The 23,187-nt window shown below is 39.6% G+C and overlaps 1 protein-coding gene across 1 annotated transcript in view; it reads left to right on the forward strand.

Moving 5' to 3' along the window:
• The first annotated feature begins 2,389 nt into the window (after positions 1–2,389).
• flrt2 (fibronectin leucine rich transmembrane protein 2) overlaps positions 2,390–23,187 on the forward strand; it is a 61,371-nt gene continuing 40,573 nt past the window's right edge. Inside the window, exon 1 of the mRNA XM_084737735.1 lies at positions 2,390–2,951. The gene's annotated coding sequence lies outside the window, so the exon portion shown is untranslated. The remainder of the gene's footprint in view (positions 2,952–23,187) is intronic.

The following is a 23,187-nucleotide window of genomic DNA, read 5'->3' on the forward strand; positions in this document are numbered from 1 at the left end:
CAAAGAAATAGCCCTTATGAAAACTGTTAACAGCATGGTTAACACTTCTCCGACACACTCACAACATTCTCTGTTGCCAGTTTATTAAGTCCAGCTAGTTAAAACATAATACAGTCTAGAACAAAAGCTTCATGATGGTTATTCAGCTTTTGTTTAAACTGTTTGATAGAGGTGTTGATTCAACAGTCATTTTGTTTGTGGTAATGTTGAATTCTGTTGCATATTGGAAACCTTTCTTGGTATAACACACTTAAGACACATTGTACAGACACTAATCTCACCTTTTATTTAATTTATCAAGGCTACAGATGCTACCCACCTAGCCAGCTAACTAGCTAGGTTGGTGTGTTAGCTTGCTCATTATTCAGTCCTACTGGAGTGCCAGTGTTAAAGAAAGCAGCCAGCTGGGTAATTCAGAGTTACCTTGGCAGCCTTATGATTTTAAAAATGTTCTCCCGAAGAAGGCAAACACACACACACTTAGTGAGGAGCAAAAACAAACAGTGTCAGACAGTCTGGTTGCTGTTGCCAACAGACTGTAGCTAACGTTAGCTAGTTGGCAGTTGTTGCACATTGAAAGGTGAGAGGGCAGGAATAAGTGACAACTGTGCTGTTATAAAAAAAAAATGACATAATGAAAGAGAAGACAGACTTTTAAAAAGGAGACTGAATAAAAACCATGCCCAGTAAAACTATTACTGTCCTTCCTGATTGAGAACTAATTGGAATTGATGAAAAACTATACTTAAGTAAAAGTACAATGACTGCATACATAAAAGTGACTAAAGTAAAAAAAAAAAGTAAAAGTGAAAATTACCATCTGAGAAACCCACTTTAGTAAATTCTAAAAAAATACCTATTAATAAAAGTTCCTTTTGTCATTTTAATGTTTTCAGGGTGTACTTATATTGAGAGTAACCTAATGTTAACACTGAGGTCGGCATTTCATTTGATTAACTGCCTTCTGAACCAATTTAACGTTATATCACACCAATTTAAAAGGTCAACAGACCTCTTGCTAAAAGACAAGTTAAACATACAATATGCAGGTTCTGTTGCTAGGGTTCTCATATTAAAATAATATCAAAAGACACAGTTTGGTGATGTTGTGGGATCACATTAGTTGTTGTCTTCACTTCACTCCACCATAGCTGATGAAAATCTGATGTGATCACTGGCATATTCCATGTTTTCATGGAAGTTATAGCAACTAGCTAGCAACAGCTGAATGATGAATTGATGCAGAAATGTTACATGCGTATTATAGCTTCAGTGTTTGTAACATCAAAGATTAATGCTACACAAAAAAAATTAGGCTGACATAGCTAACGTTACCTGGCTAACTACTGTACATTTTCATCTACTTTCCTTTTTACTTGCTTGTTTAGCAGTTAAGTAGTAACAAATGTATAAACGGCTAAAGTAGCAAGGTATAAAGTCGTTTATTGGCTCATAAATGCACTCGAGTAAAGTACATCTTAAAAAAGGAACATGAAAGCTACTTTTTTTACACATGTGCATTACACGTTACTTGTTCTTACCCACCACTAGTCTGACTCAGTGAATGCAGACTGCTGGTATAATGCTGCCATTTTCAGCGTGTCTCAGGCCGTGACGCGGCATCCGCTGTCTTTGTTCTGTGTAAAGTCGCACTGGGAAATAACAACCGACGAACTGCCAACCTAAACACTGAAAATAGCAAATTGACGCCTTGGCTGCTAATGGTACAGACATAAACCAGCTAGAAGTTGCTGCCTTTCCTTTAGCAGTGATTTACCCCTTTAAATGCCTTTAAGGACTCACCTTCCTGTTCCACCAAAACATATTCTTTTGGTGTGAGCCTACTATGTTCATAAATAGCATTTTATCTAATTATCTCCACCTAACTTCAGTTTTATCATGATTGTAAAACACTTTGTCACAATCTGTCTGTGTGCTATGCAAATAAAAGCATTATTATTCTTGTGATTTGGGCCACCGTCATTAGTTATGTATGTGTTTTAATTGTATAATTCATACCTCTGACCCAAGACTGCTAAAAATGTGAAAACAACAACTCCACAAAAGAAAAAAAACAGAAGCCTTTCTCCCAAAGGAAAACACCCTACTCTCTAAGTGAGCAATAAATCTAGCACTTAAGAGCGGTTGTCCCTGTGTGTGTGTGTATTTGAGCGTGTAAATGTACTCAGTGTCCTCAAGTCCATATAGCCTCCAGAGCTGTCAAACGCGGCCTGGCCCCGCAACTTCCGTAGCCCGTGACCCCTGTAACTCCTGTTTTGTTCTCGGCACTCCAGGGCCCTCAGATATCCCTCCACTGGAACCCCCCCCCCCCCTGCCCGAGATGACGGACACCCCCTCTCCTCTCTGTTCCTACACACTATACCCTGGTAGCCTTTGACCTCCCCGGCACCTCTGCCTTCTCTCCACGACTGCCCTTGCATTCCAGTAAAGGCGCTGAAACCTGAGCCCGCGGTGAGCTCATCGCCGGGCCGCGGAATCAAGAGTTAAATGATACCAAAAAACAGAGAGAGAGGGGAGAAAACGGAGAGAGGCAGCCGGCGGTGCAGGACAGGTCTGGAACTGGTTCTGTGCGTCTGCTCGCCGGGGCTCTTCGGGGGTTAAGTTACACCAGAGAAAGCAGGGAAGGAAGAGGAAGAAGAAACTGCTGGCGTCTTTAGAATTCTCCCTGCTTCTTTTGTCTGTCTCGTTTTCAGCCCTCTCGCCGTCTCTCAGCGGCCTGACTGACTGGTGCCTGCAGTTTCCTCTTGACACACTCCAGCGAGCCCGCCGCCCTCCATCCGCGCTTTCAAGTTAACGAGCCCCGTCGGTCTCGTCCTCCTCGCGTCTGGGAGCCGGGGATGTGAGTGTAATGCCGTGAGGTCGCGCTCTCCACTCTGTCTGAGTCTCTGTTCTTCTCTGACCCTGCCATGACCACCAAGTGTCCAAAGACGGTGAGTGTCCCTCTTTAAATTGTCTGCCAGTGAGTGTGCTTGTTCGGGGATGGTGTGGTTTTTTGAAAAAGTGCAAAAAATGAACAAGAAAAAAAAAATGTTCCCTCCCAAATGTCACATCTCAGAATCATTGTGATTCATGTCTCATATTGTGATGAGTACCATTAAGATGCTTAATCACTGCAAACATAATTAAACCAATCAGCGTTCCTCTCAAGCTGAGCTCTGAGGATGACTGCGCTGAGTTAGAAAAAGGGCTTTTTAACCGAGAGCATCTCCAGCTGAAAGCAAAAGATCAACTTTTAAAAGTTTTAAGAGTGCCATTAGATAAACCTTTCATCCATGCATTATTCATGGCTGCCATGTTTCTTTCTAGTTCACTGCCTGTTGTTCACCGCGCCTCTCTCTGACCTTGTGCACTTGTCTTGTCAACCTTTGGGGTGACAAATCCCTTTAAAACAAAGTTTTAAGCAGGGTGAGGATTTTAATGGGTGACTCTAAATAAAAGGTTGAGTACACATTATTTAAAATAGACAAAAAAAACGTAATAAAAGAGTGCATTCACATCCCTGGGGGTTGTTTTTTTTTGTTGTTTTTTTTAAGATCCTGAACAGTGTAAGCACCAGTTTACATTCTAAAATCTGCCACCTGGTCTTCCTTTCAGAGCAGAAAGCAATTTAAAATAATTGTGAGCCTTTCGAGCAATAACTTTAAAAATGTCTGAGGTGAACCAGTAACAATTATCTCTAACATCTTTTGCAATGGTCTCATTATTAAAATGAGTGTGAAGTGCTCCATTGCTCCTCACAGGTAAACACACCACACTTCTTGGGAAATAATGACATCTCTATGATCAAAAGATTTTTTTTTTTATTATTATTATTCTAGGGAGCGCTGCCCTGAATGCACTTAATTTTACAAAGCTGTTTTATTCACTGGTTTTATTTTAACACGCCGCCAGCATGCCAAATCCCAGACCATGATTGTCAATGGACGAGCCTAATGAGTAAATATTACAACTTATATCTGGGCAGCATTGACATATAACCTCTAATGTTTAATTATCTTAATAAATTGAGTTGTGCTATTCAGTGTTTTCATGCAATATTTAAGACTTTAACTTTTTTAACGTAACTTCCTGCAAAGAACACGTCTGAATTAATTTCTTTTCCAACTTTATCAGTTATCAGTGCCAGTATTGGCACATGCAGCTAATAGCCAATCAAGAGTCAGAGCTGTAGTGTGTTGAAATTATAAATCAGGGGTTCCCAACCTTTTTTTGTCTGATGTAACCATCATCCCTGTCAGATTAAATCAAATACTCCATCATCAACTCCGACCATCATGTTCTCAGTCTGTTTCAACTGATTTTAAAGTGGATGTTAAGTGAAACTACAAAAATGTGGATATTGTTACTTAAATGAAATTGTCAGTGTTTTGATTTGGTCAAGTATGCGTTGTACCCACTGAAGCTGTTTCAACCATTTATCAGTTGATTATTAATTAATTATTGTATCTGTTTATCTATTACCTTTAGCTCACCATTTCAACCAGTTATCCAGTATTTTTAACTCACACTTCCAACCCTTTATTCATCACCTTTAGCCACCTATCTATATTCTTGCTGAACTTATTTTCTAGTTTTCATGCAATCTTTATGGCAACATGTGACTTTAATGTCTTACACATGACTGGTGGCTGTAGTGGCCAACAACTTAAAATCACCAGCATATCAATGTAAAGATACTCCTGCATTCATAGTTTTACTATAATCAGCTAAATGTACTCAAAGTATCAAAAGTAAAAGTACTTGTCCATATTTTTATTGTATGATTTCCATTACTGATGGATTAGTTCATATGGCAGCAGCATTTTAATCTGGCTGGTCAAGATGGACTTATTTTAAGTCTTTATACACTTGTAGGTAGCTGTAATTTTTCAATCAGAAATGCTGACCAATGTGTGTAACTTCATGTTACCTGAAATTACACACATTCACTGTGAGGATTTGCTGCTTTTTAAAATAAAATTGTCAGACATAATAAATTCAGAGACATCACTGTGGGCTCTGGAAAATATTTTCAGCTATTTTTCACTATTCCCAGATGTTTGACATCAGAACAATTCACTGATTAATTACAAAATTGTCTCAGGAAAAATGGTACTTGCAACCCTATTTATAACATCACCTCATATTTGCATACATAATTTGAATCTGTAAAGTAACTAGTGGCCATAGCAGTCAAATAAAAGCAGCAAAGAACAATATTCTTAAATGTAGGTGACATTTCCAAATCTTTCAAAATCACTGCAAATTTCGCGCTTCATCATTCATGCATCGGTTCTGAAAATATGTCACGGAGGTGTCAGTGTGGGTGACAGCTCAACATGCACCTTCTGGAGCGTAGGGGTTCAAGTACTGAAAAGGAGCTCCTTCACCTATAATTGCTTTAGGGGACAGGCAGGTAGTCAGGAACGGTTTTATATAGAAGTACATGAATGAGCCTATTTGACAGCTGGAATGTGTTTTTGTACGGCGTCGGGGGGAAGAAAGAGGCACAGATTCAAGACTCGTTTTCAAACTGTCCATTTAAGACAGAATTTACAACATTATTTTGACTCAATATGTCTAAATATATCAGAAATCTTTTATAAAGACAAAAAAGCAGGATGTGATGAGAATTAAAATAAACATATTTTATGGAATTCTTGGCTTTTAATTATTAAACTGTTCATTTAAATTACTTTCCTGTTTAGGTACACTCACAGTTCACAGGAATTAATCACGGTCCTGGCAGGAATCAATCCTGCGACAAGCCCAATCCTATCGTACTATAGAGTCAGCTGACCGCAGCAGCTAACTGACAGCATGAATCAGACGTTGTCTGGTGCTGGACATGGCCCGAGGGCAGAGCTCAGATATGCGGCGAGGGAGCAGAAGGAGAGGGCTAAAAAGGGAGCAGCGTGAGGAGAGCATTGAGAAAGATCCGAGGGTGAGGAGGGGGGGCGAGACAGAAAGAGAGAGAGAGAGAGAAAGAGAGTAGACCATAGACGGGTTCTCTGGCCAACTGGGAGATCCAGCACAAGGAGAAGCTTGTTCTTGCACTGCTTCGTCGTTCTCTGGGCATGTAGCAGGAGGACACGGCCTCCCTCCGATGAAAGAAAAATAGACTTGAATACCAGAGGATAATGTGATTACAGGCAAATAGGAGAATGGAGGTTAATTGGAGTTAAGTGTCTATAAAAACGACCCTATATATACATCTACATGTCGACCTATTCTGCCAGCAGGGCTTGAATTCTTATTGCCTCCTTTAAAATAAACACATAGTTCAGAAAGAATGTTGCAAGTGTATATTTTGTGAAGATAATACCTGGACAATCATTAGATTATAGTCAATACCAGACATGTGATTAGAATAACATGAGGAGCGATGTAAAAAACATGAAGTGCTACACTCTTAGAAATAAAAGTGCAAACTAGATCCACAAAGGGTTCTTTGGCTTGTCCCCATCAGAGACCTATTTTGGTTCCACTTGGAATCATTTCAGGACCCTTTTCCACCACATAAGCGCTTGTTCAAGACCATTGGTACCTGGGTGCCATCTAGTGAATCAGCCCACATTTCCACCAGTTTTGAGTGGAACCATGGTAAACAATGGCGTCATTAAACTTGCTATTTTTTGGTTCCAGGTGGGAACTAACCTTTCAGGTTCTGAACTTGTTTATTTGTGGTAGAGATACTTAGAATGGTTCAAACTTAGGTGCTTTAACCAGAATGGGGCCAGTTCTGTGTTAGTAGAAAAGGTCTGTCAGGGGGTTCTACCTAGAAGAGGTATGCCTACAACCATCTGTGAATGGTTCCATCTAGAACCCTCTCTTCGGGTTCTATCCAGAACCTTCCCACCTTCTTGCTAACAAGAAACTACCTAGGGGTTTCTACTGAGAAGAAGAAGGGTTTCATCTTCAACCCAACCATTGGATTCTACCAAGAGCCTTTTTATATTCTAAGGGTTTCATGTAGAACCCACCCAGGTGGTTCCGCCGAGAACCCTTTTATATTCCAAGTGTTTCATCTAGAATCCACCCACAGGGTTCTACCAAGCAGTCTTTTATATTCTAAGGGCTTTATATAGACCCCACTCAGGGTGTTCTACTGAGAACCCGTTCATATTCAAAAGGTTTCATGAAGAACCCACGCAGGAGGTTTTAGCGAGCACCCCTTTGTATTCTGAGGGGTTTATGTAAAACACACCCACGGAGGTCTGAAAATATATTTAAAAAGGTTTCACCTATGACACTTGTGTCTTTAGTGGGTTCTACAAAGACCCATAATGTATTCTATAGATCAGGTAAAAAAAAAAATAGAATTCCATAGATTTGTTCTGCATTCTGAGTAGAACCTCAGCCCTTTAGGAAGAACCCTTTTGGAACCCTTACTCCTAAGAGTGTAGCAGTATCACCCATGCATCTGGAGGTCGAATGGAGTGATTCAACACCAGTCATGATAAATCCCAGCCGTTTCTGTTTTCATCAAATGCTCATAATCTCGCACTTGTGACCACTGATGGCCTGTTTATATGTTGGACCTGTCATTCAGACAGACAGACCGTCTTTGCAAAGGTAAAAACGCCTCACCTCAGAAAACAACCTTGACCTCTAAAAGACGACCAGAGCTGAACACGGGAGGAAAAAATGACTTGTTTTTGCCATACTTCAGCTCCCAGGATGCCTTTTTTTTGGCAGGCGCATTGACATTCACAGTGTCATGGTAAATGTGTCTCAACATTAGGTGACAAATGATTTTTTTTTTTTCAAACACATTACTGAACATTTACAGGCACCTTTGATTGTTTCTTTACAGAACAGTATAAAAGGAAAATCACAGCTTTGATTGCTGCAATAACAATGTTCTGCAATTCCAGCCACTTAGGGATGAAGAAAGCCCATAAACATTCAAAACAGCTATTTAAACCTGGCTCGCACGGCCTTCTGTATCAAAAAGACCCAGAGACAATCACTGTAAATAACAAATTACATTATTAGACCAGCACGTAATTGGGCTGTTTGGAAATTTGTTTGACCATGTGAATTGTGGAAGACGTGACTGTAACAAGCAAGTGAACATGACTTTGAATCAGATAAAATTATATTTCAACTGAAATATACATTACTTCCTTTTTTAATGTGATTACTTAATACTTTTTAAAATCTTTTCTACTATGTAAAGAGTTATTGTGATGACAGATTTATAAGATTTATAAATTAGTGTCATAATCTGGTTGTGTTTAAATGGTAAACACAGACATGTGAAAGATTTCACGAGAGTGATGACTTAAACACAGAGGTTCTCAAAGTTTTGATGACCGGATGCAAATTTAGGGATCCAACTTTGAGGATCCAATATGAATATGAACTTGTCATCGGATTTGTGATTAGCCTGATAAGAGCGTTTAGTAGTAGCTTCCTACAAGCTGTCATTCCTAACCTGACAGACGCTTGTTGGGGTGGTGCAGTTTGATGCAGCAGCCAAGTTGCGTATTACAAAGACTATTCAAAGTGAACATACTGAAATGGACTGCAGATGATTCAAATATAATACATGCATCATGTGACAGTCAGGGGTGACACAAAATGTTTTTGAGGCCATTACCGTACTATGGGCCACACTTTGAAAACCTCTATAGTGATTTTGTCTCTAAAGAAAAAGACGAATAAAGATCTAAAGTGTTGTTGCATCATGAAACATAAAACATGAGCTTGTACAATGTGCACTGCTAAGAAACGGGACTTGAACCGGCGACCCTCCAGTTCCCACTGTCTGTGACTCTGTATGTTGTTACTGGAATCACAGTGTCACATACAGAGTGCTGAGTCAAACTAGCTGTTGCTGTGAGTTTTGACAAATTGTTAGTCACAATATCAGGTCCCATGAAAGACAGACTGCTAATGTTCACCAGAGCCCCTTCTTTTAATAATGTTGGATGAACACAGCACTAATTGTGTGTGAGCTAAATGTTCAGTAGTTGTTGAAATTGTAAAAAAAAAAGTTGTGTTGAATGGAAATCATGGCTAACTCGCTTCCCCTTTCTGAGTGATAGTGAGTTAGCCTGGTTTGGGAGCCATGCCATTGTTCAGATTGCCCATTATTTCGAAATCCCAATAGTCCAAGAAAGAAAAATGTTCCATTGTAATCAAAGCCAATTTTTCTGACATGCCATTGCATGGGAAATAGCCCTACCATTAACCCTAAAATCTAATTAACGAATATCAAACATGCTTGGTTTTGCCAGAATAGCCAAGATAACAAATGAATAGTTGGCTATTAAGACGGCTATTTAATCCGCCTATATCTAATGACTCGGGTAATGAGGGTGAAGCGACGTTCCAAATTTGCAACAGTAAAATCTGTTGAAATGTTGTTTGGTGTAGGGCCAAAAAGATAGCCTATTAAGGGCAAACCCACTCCGCTAAATTAGTACCATGGACAGGGCAGTCACTAAACTAAACAGTTTAGTGCAGCGTTTTCTCAAACTTTTGTGCACTTGGGCTGCGTTGTCAGGCTCATCTCATTATTTTTATTTCCTCTCAGCAGGAAAAAGAATATAGGACATTTTAGCTCACTTCACAAATGAGATTTGGGGAGAATTAACAGGCTCTGCTTTTTTCCTCTCTTCAGTAAAAAAATAAAAATGTAATGCTATACAAACAGTGTCCTGCAGATGCAATTCTTAAATTAGCAGTCCACAGTCTTTTATTTATTTGGCGACCCAAATAAAATCTCCTGTGACCAACCTGTTGGTCGCCACCCAGTCTCTGTGTGCTTTAGTGTATTTTCAGGGCAATGGGCCATCTGAGCATGGGGCGTTAGGGGTAACAGGCTGTCAGACATGGGACTATTGGGGTTTCATAATATTTGGCTGTCTCTGGGCAGTCCCCTCGGCTTGCTGGCTTCCACTTTCCAAGCAACTTGACAGCACGATGGGTCCATCCAAATATTTTAATTTTATGAATGGACAGATGTCTTAAATTACTAACAGCAAGCAACACTTCATGCTGAAATGGGTGGGGACACTTGTAGTATTGAGGCTGTACGGGGCTGTGATTGTTGTGATTCAGTGTTTCAGTCAGGAGTAAACGCTTGACAGCGCATCTCCTAGCAACTCTGGCTCTCAAATGTCATCCAACAGCTGGCATGTACGCCTAAACAGAGGTCAGAATCTTTCCACAAATATATCAGAACATTACTTTATTATATTGATTGATTGATTGATTGATTGATTGATTGAATTATTGAAATAAAAAGTATAAACTTTAAATGCCTTTACACAAAAAGTGAGGATACATTTCAGTTTGAATTTATTTAAAATTCTGGAAAATAGTTAATTTATCATCACATAACTTGAAATAACTTTAATATTTTATGTAAGCTTGAGAAGAAAATGTAAACATGTCATGCCTTTTTGAGAAGTACAGTGCTGTGTATGATTGAGGGAGCTGACACACAAGTTTTACGGCCCATAAGCAGGGCCGTTCTTGTTTGCTTTGGAGCCGTCTGAAAGCAGCCAAAAAAGCGACGGCGAATGCCAGCCGGAGCAGCTGCCAGCAGGCGTACAGCACACAACACAGAGCCCTCCGCTCCCTGATTTTCTGCTCCAACCGCACTGAACTTTTTAGGAGGCTCCGTGCTGCTGACGCATTTCGGACCCCACCAACCTCACCTCCACCCTCATCATTTCCCCCCTTATCTTAAATTTTATGTTCACACCTCGTAAAAACTCAATTTGTCTCGTAAGTCTGATCTTTAGGACCGAGATCCTTCTTGTCATTTACGAGCGATGGTGCATTTTGCGTTCGGGCATTGTAAACCTATCAGGATTAGTTTTTGTGGTAACGACACTGCTTGCACGTACAGTTTTTTACAATAGAACCAAAACAGAAAGCTGCACATTGGATGAAATGTGGAGATATATGCTCTCAGACTTTAGCACCACAGCAACAGAACGGAGGTCTACAGGCAGCATCAGAGACAAGAAAGGGTATTTCCATTTTCTGCTACTTTCTACTTCCACTGTTTCAGGGAGATATTATACCCCTTACAAAAAAAGCATTGTCTGGTTTTGGCTCCTTATCATGTTTTAGACGTCCATGCTTTCTTCTGTAATTACTGTTTAAGATGTTTCATTTAAATAACTGTGGAAATAATGGATACAAATATGAATACAAATTAAAGTAGCTGAACTTTCTTTTTCTCTGTCCTACACAGTAAAAATCACAGAATCAAAATTAACCCACTTTGGGTCGATATAGCACCAGTGCAACAAAGGGTTGTCTTGGTAACTTGTACCATTGTAGTTTTATGCCAAGTTGATATGTATCACGATTCTACAAGGATTTCAATTAGATGTTATGATTTATTGCAATTTCTGTTGCTTTTTTTAAACACCAGACCATGGGAAAAACTTCAAGCATACATTGATTTCCAAAAACAATGCACACTCCATGTCCGTCAACCTTTCTGAGTTTTATTTCAGCAGCATTTTTGCCATAGTATTTAAGTAAACCGCTACATTTAGCTGTCCCTGCACAGCAAGCTAGTACCATAAGAAAATAATGAATAAAATAAGATGTTAGGCCAGAGTTAAATGAGACCCTGGCTGTATTTTTTGAACCCATTGGGAATTCTGAGTCAGAGTTTTGACCCTTTGAGGTTGCTGTGGCTGGTCAGTGCGCACTGCTGAAGCAGAGTAACAGAGTTAGTAGCAATATGAAGTCAGAAGCAATTAATTTGTTTCCACAGATCAGGGGGAAATACACGCCCGAAAGTCTGAGCACACATGCTGTGTTATGTTAAATGGATAGTTCACCCAGAAATGAAAATTCAGCCATTATCTACTCACCCTCATGCTGACTGAAGGTCAGGTTTAGTTTCTTTGTCCACAAAACACTGCTGGAGTTTAACAAGAAAACAGCACTGCAGAATCTCCCAAACAACTGAATGAATGGTGACCAGTTTTCAAATGTAGGAAACAACCGAGGGAAAAAAAACCCCACATAAAATGGCTCCATATCGCTCGTCTTGTGTAATCCAACTCTGCCATGCTATTCACACACACAAAAACGTGACTCCAAGCCAAAGATCAACAGTGAATTACACCAGATAGGCAGTATGGAGGCATTTTTTCTGTTTTTTTTTTTTGTTTTTTTTTTTTTACTGAAATTGTTTGGGAGATGCGTTTGTGGACTAAAAACTACCCTCAGACCTTTAATCAGCATGATAATGACTAAATTTTCATTATTTGGGTGAACTCGCCCTTTAAGCATGTGACGCAAAATAGATGTGTTTAAGATAACATTGCCACAGCTGGCAAAAACTGTGTTTGCATTTTTAAACTCCAGACATAAGATCTTATGACCCCTCAGACTTATCTTGTGATCCTCTGGAAGGGGTGCAAACCTTAGGTTGGGAAACACCGGACTGAACTACCAAACTGTGTATGAGGTAGTTAAAAGTAGCTCCACCTCAACCAGCTACAACAATAACATGCTGTTCACACACTGATGTCTCAGTATTAACAATGTAATAATGTCATCCATTACAGTAAATCAGTCACAGGGGACATTTTACTGCAGATCAGCACTTTTCGATCCTTTTAATGTGGTTCTGTGCCGGCACTTTTACTTAAGTTCTAAATACTTGTTCCACCGTTGTGTGGCAGTCCAGCCAGATGTGATGTCACCATCATATGTTTCGTGTTATGCCTCACGAGTGACGCAAAGGACGGTCTGAAATCTGATTTGCGTGGCTCGGCTAAGTCATTTAAAATTTGATTTGAGTCAGATTTCAAACCACCTACAGCATGACTCCTACGTGTTTCTTGCCATCCACACTTGTTAAAGGCAATCTGATTCCAATCTGGATATGCCCAAAATCTGATTTAGGCTGCCAGTCCAAACGTAACCTTAGTCCCTGTGTTTACCCATATTCTCTGTTCCTCTCATTCTTCTGTTTATCTCCCCTGTGTATCTGTCTTCAGCCCTTTTTATTTATTCTCTTCTCTCACTCTTTCTCTCACCAGACGCTGTCAGTTTCACTGTTGCAATACCAAAACTTATGACTCAGTGATGCAGGTTGGATCACAGGTCTAGTCAAAATAACACACCGGCTACACCTCTGAGCTAAACACCATATAGACATTATGCAACTCCCTGGACTTGCCGGTATTGCTCACCTTAAAGATTTTCTTTATTAAACTTTCTCTGCGGCTATAAAATCCACTGCATAATATTGCAAAATGAAATCATCCTTTCATATGGGAACAAATTTAATCATATTGTTTATATGTACTGCTTTAATACCACCTGATACATGATTCATTCTCAATAAGACAGTTCAAAACATGTCCATCCAGACTGAGCTTTCCCTGCCTGTCCTGTTTTCAGTCAGACAGGCTCTGTTAAATTCATTAAAATTTAAGTGAATAATGGTTAAAAAATAATATTTTATTGCGACCATTTAATTTACAAACACTCAAATGATGACAAATCAAATTTACAGGTCACTGTTAATAATCTTTTAAATACAACTTTTGGGGAGGTTTCTAAAATTCGAAAAAGAAAAAAAAAAAGTCAATTGTCTCAACAAGATCTATCAGCAAAACTGGTTTTAGTTTATTTCAAAATATAAGAGTTTAAGTTTGACTTAAAACTCAACAATTTAGTGAATCCAGTTGCCTTGAAGTCAAGGGTGGACAACAAGGTAGATACAGAAGGGATTTGTCCTTGCCAGTGTCCAGGGATTATTGAATTGTCCCTAGCAATAACTGCGATTAAAAATATATATATATATCCACTGTTGTCTGTCAGTGTTAGTTAGTGAGATTCACTATTGTGACAAAGCACCTGTGCTAATAATAGATGCAAAACAATACACCTTTAAGTTTTGAAAGATTGTGTGCTCCCCCACAGTATGTCTGATATTGGTTTGATCCACTCCCTACCTATAGTGCTGTTTGCAGTTTGCTCTGCCACAATATTTCATGAATAAAATTAAGTGACTAGCGACACATCCAGTGAGTTATTCAGAGCGTCAGGGGGAAAGTGAGAAAATTCTATTATTTTATAGTTTATTTCCATGCATACTGGACTCTTAGTCAGTACTTCTCTGGCAGCAGCACAGGCAGGAAAGTGACAGCTTTTACTATGTTTGAGGGGAAATGTTCCCAGGGGTGTTTCTAGACGGGGGGCATGGGGGTTGTACTGGCCACCCCTTAAATCTGGTTAGCCACTCCATTGTCCTGAAGTATGATTGGTTACCTGTCCAGTGAGAGGCGGGACCTTAGTTTGACGAGTATTTTTAAAAGTGCATTGTTTTTTTAAAATGTATGTTTGCTGCTATTCATTTTTGCGCAAGGTTAATTCACAGAAATAGGAAATCATGAAAATAAAAGTACTCTTCATGATGGAGTGTGGAGGAAGAATTTCTCACAGCCTGTGGGAAAAGATGCAATGGAGGTACAAGTTCTTTCTGAAGAATAAAGTACGGAAGCTTTATTTTCTATTTTTATGGCACAACTCTGGTAGGAATATTTATGTTTTAAATAAAAACAATAAATAAACATAGGAATGTAAGAAACTGGAAGTTACTGTATTGTTAGTAATTAAAGTAGATCTGAGATCTGAGTAGTCAGTGCCCCACTTGGGCCACCCCAGTCAGAAAAGTCTGGACACGCCCCTGCTTGTCCCCACCAACCATGGCAGGTTGTGAAATTCAGTTTGATTCATGAGCATGAGCGCATGCTCATGAATTTTTGTTTGTATATGTTCCTCTCACCTGTCTACATCAATTTGATTTTCCTTTGTGTTGCCTTCGCCTTCTTGTTTATTCTGTGTCTCCGTGTTGTACGGCCGATCTCCTCGTCTGGCACTCTACACCATTATTTTCCTATTTTGCATGTCGCTTGCTGAGTTAGCTCACGCTGTCAGCTGCCTGCTGAGTGATGCATTCCCCTCTATCTCAAAAGCTTCACAGTAATTGCTGGGTAATTGTTTGTCCAGTAATGCAGCGTGCAAGAGCCCAGTCTCTCATTACGTCCTTTGGATTTTGTTGAAACAATACACCGTCAAAAAAAATCAAAAAGTCTCTGCCTTGTGGTGAGATATTGTCACATGTCTCCAAAGCCAATTATTCAAATAACCTGCACTGTATTGAATCAGGGAGGTATAATCTCTCCCAGGTGGCATACAGTTTTCACTTTGTTTTTAGAAAAATAATCTCTCGCTCGACTATAGCAGCCTCTGGCAAGCATCCAGCTCAGCCACATTCCACTTTCACATGACCTTCTCGCAGACCTGGCCGGGGGCGAGAGCCACACCGTCCGTCCCTGACCGCACCTCTGTTTGACTGGCCTAGATATTTCAAGACCTGCTTATCTTTTCTTTCTCTCCCCCTCTGCCTCTTCCTCCTCCTCCTCCTCGGTGTTTACAAGTTTGACTCAACTCCAGATATGCAATTGGCTTGTAAATTTCATTTATGTCTATTTACAGTTTTGTTTTACAAGGACAAATACGTCCCCCGCTTGAACACTGGAAGCCTTTTTAAATATATCATAGTGTCGGGGTCAGGTCAAGTGTTTTCAGTCTGACTGTGGCAAGTTTGAACACATCTACTGTAGGTGTTATGTTTAAACTGGTTTAATGATAAGAATCAGTCAAGGAGGGCTGAAATAACTGGTGGATTTTTTAATTACTTTGTTGCGTAAAAGATTACCTTGACATTGTGTTAAATATGCTTATTTGCTGTGTACTGAGCAGAGAGATAAATGAGAAGATTGATACCACTCTTGTGTCTGTCTGTTCAAGGATTTTTCAGTTTTTCAAATGGAGCCTCCCACTCAGCCATTAAGCCAAAAGTGGTGACATAAGTTAGAGTGCTGATGTCCCTCAGCCTAGAGGGTTTATATGTCGCAATGTCATCACACAGAAACCTACGGCAGGTCAGGAAAACATTTTAAGAAGGTCTTAGGGAAATAGCATTTTGCCACTAAAATATATGCACTTTGACCAAACTTTGATTGGTCAAAATTGAATACACATGGAACACTACTGGGAAGCTACAGAATTAAATAAAAAAATAAATAAATAATGAAAATAATGTACACGTACTTCATATAAGAAGCTATGATCAGAGCTGGCTAGCTTAGCTGGAAACTGGGGGAGACAGCTAACCTGGTGTCCTCCAAAGGTAACTAAACCTGCTTACCAACAACTTCAGAACTTGCAAATGAACATTTTATTTTGTTTGTTTAATTCATGCAAAACTCAGGAGCAAAAATGACAATGATCTGTGACAAATTGTTGCTTTTATCATTCAGTTTTATTACAGATTAAACAAACAAGATATTGTATTTTGTAAGAGGGTGCATATTGGCTGATTATCTGCTTTTAGACAGAACAAGCTCTTCCCACCCTGTCCAGTCTTCATGCTAAGCTAAGCTAATCAGCTCCTTACTCTAACTTAAAGGTTCAGTGTGTAAGATTTATGTGGATTTATTGGTAGACTATGGTAGAAATGGAATATAATAATCATAAGCATGTTTTCATTAGTGTATAATCACCTGAAAATAAGAATTGTTATATATATCTACAGAGGGTGTGGGTCCTCTTCCACGGAGGGCACCATGTTGCACCACAATGTCTCTAGTAGCCCAGAACAGACAAACCAAACACTGGCTATAGCTATGGCCTTTCCCATTTGTCACCACCATAGGTTTTCCTACATGCTTGAAAGGGGAGGGTGAGGCAAGTTGGTTGCAATCTGTTAATTTACAAATCCTAAACACTAGTCCTTAAAATATGACGTTACCACCAACAGGTAGTTAGATTAGCTTAGCATAAAGACTGGAAACTGGGGGAAACAGCTAACCTGGCTCCATTTGAAGATACCAAAATCTGTCACCAACAAATTATATCTGGTTTGTTTAATCCATAAAAAAAAAACATATTAATTTGTGGTTTTATGGGTCATCACGTGTGTGACAAATTTCGACTTTTACGCTTCAGGTATTGTATGCATTAAATAAACAAGGAAACATGTTAATTGATTAATTTAGGAGGTTCGGATGGCTGATTTTTTACCTCTGGACAGAGCCAGACTCACTGTCTCTAGTCTTTAAATACCAAGCTAATTTAAGCTAAGATAACTGGCTTCTAGCTTTATCTTAAAGGAGCAGTGTGTAGGATTTATTGGCATCTAGCAGTGAGTTAGCAGATTACAATCACCTTGTCTCAATCTTTCTTTCCAAGCATGTAGTAAAACCTATGGTGGCTGTGAAACTTGCTAGGCTGTATCTAAAGGCAGTGTTTGGTTTGTCCATTCTGGGCTACTGTACAAACATGGTGGTGCAACATGACAACCTCCATGGAAAAGGCTTTAAAGGACTCATTCTTTTACAGGTGACTATACACTAATGAAATATAAACACAATTGATTATTTTATTCCAATTCTGCCATATTCTACAAATAAATCTTACACACTGGACCTTTAATATTTAGGGTGGTAGTTTTTGTCTCAACTAACTCTCAGCATTGAAAGGAAAACAAAGTCGAAGTCAAAATGTCAAACTATTTTTTTAAAAACATTCTTCAAGCAAAGACCAATTTCAGCATCTCAAATATGTGGTCTTGCAGCTTTTCTGTTTTATATGATTGTAAATTAAATATCGTATTGCTTTGGACAGAACACAGGCTGTCTGAAGTTGCCACCCTTTTCTCTGGGACATTTTATAGATTAAATGATTTACAACCCTAACGCTAACATTGTCAATAGATTACTAAACATCATCATTATTTGCAACCTCACAATCAACCCTGACTGAACCAACCACCCTCCATCTGCTCTAAAGTTCTTGGTCTGAGATTTTATTTACTTTTCGAACAACAGAGGAAGGCTGTGAAGCTCGCTTCTAAAGCAGGAAATGGAATTGGCTTTTGCAAATGATGGCGTGTGTGTTTGTATTAAGGAGTCAGAGGAGACAGAGCCACGCTGCACTTTAATATCCCCAATAATGTTGAGAGAGACGGGGCATCTGTTTGAGAATCCCACATCAAACGAGACGGCATGTCAGCGGAGGGTTATGCATATATTTCCCTCGCTCTTCCCATCCAGCAGGACTGGGCAGGCGTACGAGGAGCGCTGATGAGTGGAAGGAGATACACTTTTGATCAAGAATAGAAAGCGGGAGAAACCAAACAGAGAGGATGCACGAGTAAATAGATAGATGCCGAGTCAAAACAGCTACGACGGAAACTCACAAATCAATTATCAAGGTTTGGTTCCTGTTCATGTTCTGTGGTGGTTGCAGGCGAGGATGTTGTTTTCCTGCAAGGAGGAGGGCATCTGGAGGAGATTAGGAGTCCAACCTGACACTGCAGCCCCGTGAAACATGACTCAGGGATGAATGGAGGCTTTTAGACCAGTGTCTGTCTTCCCACACGTTGTTCTGCTATTCTTTATTTGTCCGTCACCCAATAAAACACGCACGGCGTTATCTGATACCCTCACGCTCGCTGAGCAAACAAGGCTCTGCCAATCTCATTCTCTCCCTGCTTTTAAAAAACAAGCCTTTATTGGGGCTTTTCATGTACACTTTTAGAAAAAAACAGGTGATAACTAGAACCGTACAGGGTTCTTCAGCTTGGGAGAACAGTTTTTGGCTCTTGGTAGAACGTTTTATTCCCTTGGTAGAACCTTCAAACCCTTTAGAGTTCTACCTAGAACCCAACATGAAGGGTTATAACTCTGAAAGGTCTTTACCCAGCGTTTGAGGGTTTGATCTAGAACCCACCCAGGGGGTTCTACAGATAATCTTTTTATATTCCATGAGTTACACTGTTCTTCCGCAGCCCTTCAGGAAGAACCCTTTTGGAACCCTTGTTTCTAATAGTGTATAAGATGTTTTTTTAGCATGTAAGAACACAAAGCGTGGGAAAAACAGGATGTCGCAGGCGATATTATTAATTTCAAATCAGCTGTCCGCACAGACTATACATCACTGTGAGAGAATGTAATTTGTAAGGTCAGCAAATGTCTGTTTTTTCTCTTGTAAAAGCAGCAAACCGGAGCAAGACGGAACGCAGAACAGGGAGCGTGAGGGAATGTAACAGAATAACACGAGTTTAGGCCCAGCCGAGACCAAATTACCTGCAAGAAGAAGTGCATATTCAGAGCCCCTTGTTTTGATACAGTCTACGCGGCTGCGGGTTGGACTCTTATTAGATTCGGCCTGCGTTTCCACTTGTGGCTCAGGCGAGGTCCTCCGACAGCCTTTATCCAGTTACGTCTGGGCCTCCGGGCGCTCCGGGGAGCTCACATTTGCTCCTCCGTTACGGGGGCAGAGGGGGACTAATGCATGTCACCGATGCCACCTGCAGTTAGAGCAAACAAGAGCTGACCGCCACTCAGCTGGGCACTAATGCAGCAGAAAAAGAGGGGAGGTTAGAGGATTAGGGCTGTGTTACTACGACGACTAACCCAGGTCACATAGCTGAAGGGTATGCGATATATATCTAGATATTTCAAACACTTTAAGCACTTCCCTGTGGCTGCTTTATGCTGCAGTTCTACATCTCTCTGTGAAAGCTGTTCTGTTGTCTGTAATTGAGGCTTCTGCTGCTGTTGACAATTTTCTGTTTTTTATTGTGGAAAAAATAGGCAAGCTGAGGCAGTGACTTGACATGTTAAAGTGATGGTTTGGATTATTTGAAGTTGGTTTGTATGAGGTACTTATTCATAGTCAGTGTATTACCTACAACAGATGCTGGAAGTGGAGAGGAGGACAGAAGCTAAGCAATATACTGCTGTAGAGTGAGTCAGCAACAAAACGTATTTTTGCCACTTAAAAAAAGGTCCTTCTAAAAAAAAATCAGTGTCATTTTAAGCGCACACTAAAATTATGTATTTTCACTGCTTTATCTTGCCATTTTACAGCCTTTTCTGATGGAAAACCACTGTTAAACAAGCCAAATATCACCCTCTACAAATCAGCCAAACTCCATAGGTGAAATCAGTATTTTTATCTCAGAACACAGAGGTTGCTGGACTACAACTGCCATAATCTGTTAGTTTAAATGTGTTTTTGTGTGACTTCAATAAATCCGAACTCACCTTTTAAAACACAGTCACTCAATAACACAAACTAACTAACAGATCAGGGCAGCTGTAGACCAGTGTGTTCTATCAAGTAAAATTACTGATTTCACCTATGGAGTTTGGTTGGATTTGGCTCATGACCATTTTCCCATCAGAAAACACTGTCTGACAGCAACATGGTTTAGATGGACATGCTAAAACACCTTTTCATGATGACCCTATCAACAGCAAGACATTGTTTAGCTTCAGCCAGGGCTGAGTAGTAACAGATTACATGTAACTAGGATTACATAATCAGATTTTGCAAAAATAAGTAACTATAATCAGCTCAGATTGATTTGAAAAATATTTAGATTATAGTTACATTGTTATGGATGACATGATTATATTTTTAAAATTCTTTAAAATATGTCTAACATAATGAATCTTTTTCTCATGACAACCAATGCTCTATTAAATCATGAAAAGCATGTCTGATATACGAGGCTGCAATTTGTGGCAAACCTGGTGGGAGAAAAAAGGATGCAAAAATGAAATTTATTCACCTTGAAAATGTTTCAAGATAAGAGGATATTTGTGGAACTCAAATTTTTCTGTCTGCGTCCATTTCTTCTTTTTTTTTTTTTTTGGTACAAGGTGCAACTTTTTTGAACATGTTTGATTTTGAAGAAATCCAAAAGTATTCTGATTTATATTCTGATCACTGTTTATTTTGTCCAGTAAATTATGTTACTAATAACAAATTACCATTCGGTGATTGACTCTCTTTCAAAGTAATCTGAGACGATCCTGCCAGGAACTCCTGTGTCCTGCACGGTTAAAATACTGATTTTGCCTGTGGAGTCTGGTTGGTTTGCAGAGAGCAATATTTGGATTATAAAACGGCAGCTTCCCATCAGAAATGGCTGCCTGATGACAAAGTAAAGTGGTGAACATACACTTAAACTGATACATATATATTTTTATTGACTTTATTTTTTATATGTATCTGTCTTTAAGCAGCTAAAATACATTTTGCTGACATTATCCACAGCAGTTCATTGATTAACTTCTGAGCTGTGACTCCTGCTGCTTCTCCAAGCGTATCGACCGCCATCTACTGTAGGTAATACGCTGAATATCAACACGTACCTCACACAACCCTATTTTCTGTGGCCCAGAGTATGTGTGAGATTCAGAAGTCGTACATTGTTTCCATTTCTTCAACTAGTTGAAAAGGCAAGACTATCTGGCGCTGTTCTGTTTGAGAGCATGCCACTGTCCCTGCATGGGTTTCAATTTCAACCCCCTCAGCACATCAGCGACGCAATTGCTTCCTACTGCAATTTATTACAGGCAAATTGAAAGATTCCAAGGTGTGAGTCAGTTTGTGTTGGCTCTGAACGCACAGGCTGGTTACTTACACTCCTTTTCTCTGTTTCTTTACATGGCCAGAGCTCCGGCTTTGTCGCCTCATCTGGGTTTGTGAGAGTTATTGTAACCAAGTCCTCAGTAAAGAGAAAGGCAGAGAGGAGGAGGAGGAGGAAAAAAGGAATTGCTGCTTTTCCAAAGCAAAGAGAGAGGATGGCAGTGGTCCCATTAGTTGACCCCCAGGCGAGCTCTCTGGAGGCATATAGACTTACCAGCGTCAAAGCATAAGAATATGCACCAGGCAGCATCAAAGCACAGCATCAGGGCAGCTGATAGCTTGTGGTGACATTGTGCTGTGGGACAGAGCACTCTCCGCCATCATTACCGTGGATCCCTCACATCGTCTATTTATAATCAATTTTCCATTCCGAAACATGCTGCGTCTCTGTCTCCCATATGGTGTCGAGAAAAGAAAAGAGACGAGGGACAAAATGGGTGGAGGAGAGGGTGGTGAACAGAACAGAACGGAACAGGGAGCTGGTGGAGTATTGCTAACACAGGGGAGAAATTATACAACTGGGACTTGCTCACATAAATGGACCCAGACGTGTAAAAGTAACGGCGGTTTAGTGAGGCCGTTTCTTTAAAAACCAAAGCGCAGACGAGGAATAAAACCACTCAATTTGTAGTGGGTCATACTTCAGAATGGTTCTCCTTCTTTTAAATGAGCCTGTAAACTGCGTAAAGCCACATCATTATTTGCAACAAAACGGCCTCATTTACAGGCACAAATATCCTGATCCAGTCAGTGTGGAAGTATTGTTCTGCTGCCTCCATCCTACACACTGTAAAACGTAAGGTCAGAAATAATGAATGTAAAAACAACACATGATATTAAACATAATATTTTAATATTGAGAATAATAATAATAATAATGATAAGTAATATTGCACATGATATTAAACATGACACTAAACATTGCACATGATAATGATGATAATATTGCCCCTGGCAAAATATAATAATGAACAAATATTACACGTTATTGAAAAATAATCTTCCAGGTGATGTTGAAAACGGTAATATTGCGCATGATGTTGGAGTATTATTGGTAATATTGTTCTCAGTTCAAATGCTTCAGTTTTCCCTCCTGTAGAAGGGGCAGGAGTTATATAGTTTGATGGCCGCAGGTAGAAAAGACCTCCTGTGGCGCTCTGTGGTGCTTAATGTAGGCATTGTTAGCCAGCATACAAGATTTTATTACAGCTACAAGATTAAGATGCAGTACTGTGTCACAGTTGCCTCCGAGCCACATGGCCTTAAGCACCTTTGTTTGTTTGTCTGTGTGAATGTGAAATACTTTTGTGTTAGAAAATGAACATATTTCACTAAATTTACATGAAAATTTACTTTTACCTCAATTCAAATCATTAAAATCTGGTTAGTTGCATATTTTTCTGCAAAAATAGAAATACGTGCAAGACCTGACATCTAAAACAATTTGAACCACCTACTGAAAAAAAATCTCAAGCAACATTCTTACCGCTGCCAAGGGGGCAATTATAAGACTCTGACTTCTTGCATTAAATCTAATATCATAGTCTTGTCATTAGTGAAAATATATCAATTCTATTATTAATTTGTGCACATTTTTATGTTTCTTATATCAAAAGATGTAGTGTATTTTAAATAGAAGAATGAAGAAGAGTTGCCCCGAGGCTCCCCTACAAGTTT

This window comes from Lutjanus erythropterus, chromosome 15 (genome assembly GCF_056507025.1).
Source record: "Lutjanus erythropterus isolate fLutEry1 chromosome 15, fLutEry1.hap2, whole genome shotgun sequence".
In the NCBI taxonomy this organism is placed as follows: domain Eukaryota; kingdom Metazoa; phylum Chordata; class Actinopteri; order Lutjaniformes; family Lutjanidae; genus Lutjanus; species Lutjanus erythropterus.